This window comes from Galeopterus variegatus, unplaced genomic scaffold (genome assembly GCF_000696425.1).
Source record: "Galeopterus variegatus unplaced genomic scaffold, G_variegatus-3.0.2 Scaffold8981, whole genome shotgun sequence".
Classification (NCBI taxonomy): domain Eukaryota; kingdom Metazoa; phylum Chordata; class Mammalia; order Dermoptera; family Cynocephalidae; genus Galeopterus; species Galeopterus variegatus.
In genome coordinates this window covers 36225-37855 of record NW_007735092.1, presented here as the reverse complement: position 1 = coordinate 37855, position 1631 = coordinate 36225, and the positions used below count along the sequence as shown (strand labels likewise).

Sequence of the window (1631 nt, the reverse complement as noted above, 5' to 3'; positions counted from 1 at the left end):
AAAAAATGCTCAACCTCACTCAGCATCTGGGAAATGCAAATCAAGACCACTTTGAGTTACCATCTCACTCCAGTCAGGATGGCTAATATCCAAAAGACTGAGAATGATAAGTGCTAGAGAGGTTGTGGAGAAAAAGGAACTGTCATACACTGTTTGTGGGGCTGCAAATTGGTGCAGGCTTTATGGAAAATGGTATGGAGGTTCCTCAAACAATTACAGATAGATCTGTCATACGACCCAGCTATTCCACTGTTGGGAATATACCCATAGGAATAGAAATTATCATGTCAAAGGGATACCTGTACTCCAATGTTTATTGCAGCTCTATTTACAATAGCCTAGAGTTGGAGCCAGCCCAAATGTCCATCATCTGATGAGTGGATACAGAAACTGTGGTATATCTACACAACGGAATACTACTCTGCTATAAAAAAGAACAAAATACTACCATTTGCAGCAANCCTTAATTTATCACAGTTTACCTTCAAATAATATTATCACTTCATGTATACGAATCTTACAGCTTTCACTTCCCCCTTCTCTCCTTTCTGTTGTTTTCCTAAACTTCACTTCTACGTATGCCATAAACCCACAGTACAATATAGCTAATTGTCTTGTAACTAGATTAAAACTTAGAGTAAATGTATTTTGTATTTGCTTTAGTTTATTTGTGCTGCTTATAACAAAATACACAGAACTGGATATTTTATAAAGAAAACAAAATTTATTTGCTTACAGTTTCTGAAGTTAGGAAGTCCAAAGTCCTCCAGTGTCTCACCTTGCAAGATGGTGAAAGCAGAGAGAGAACAGAGAGAGCAAGAGAGAGACAGATGGACTCTCTCTTCTTCTAAAACCCTCAGTTCCACGCCCATGACCGCCATTACTAATCCATTCACTATAGCACGTCCTACAATCTAATCACCTCTTCAAGGCCCCTCCTCTCAATTACCATAGTAGGATTTCCCACCCTCCTAACAGTCACAGTGGGGACCAAGTTTCTAATACATAATACCTGGGGGATACAGTTCAAGCTTCCGTGAGTTTTGGGGGGATATAATTCAATCCACTACAGTATTTATCCACATACTGGATATTTAAGTTGTTCTTTATTCCTTTGTATGATCCACATTTCCATTTGCTATCATTTTCTTTCTACCCAAAGAAATTTTGTTAATATTTTTGATACTGCAGGTCTGTTGGTAATGAATTATCTCAGCCGTTTGAGTCTGAAAAATTCCAATTTACCCTTATTTTTGAAAGATGTTTTTGTTAAGTATATAGAATTCTAATTTTACGGTTTTATCTTCTAGTCCTTTAAAAATGATTTCAAAAATCATTGCATGATTTATGATTAGAAGGCTCCCGTCATTCTTATGTTCCTTCCTTGACACATACTGTGAATGTTTTGTCTGTGGCTGCTTTTAAGTTTTTTCTTTTTATCACTGGATTTCATCAATTTTATTAGCATTTGCCTGGGTATGATTTTCTTTATTTTTCTTCTTTTTGGGTTCTTTGAGCTTCTTGGCTCTGTAGATGTTTTGTTTATCAAAATTGGAAACATTTTTGCCATATATTTTCAAATATTTTTTCTGTTTCTCCCTCTCCTCTTCTTCTTAGACTCCAATTACACA

The 1631-nt window shown here is 36.1% G+C and overlaps 1 protein-coding gene across 1 annotated transcript in view; it reads left to right on the top strand.

Moving 5' to 3' along the window:
- LOC103608921 (von Willebrand factor A domain-containing protein 3B-like) overlaps positions 1-1631 on the top strand; it is a 51867-nt gene that overhangs the window by 39697 nt on the left and 10539 nt on the right. The gene's annotated exons all lie outside the window — the stretch shown is intronic.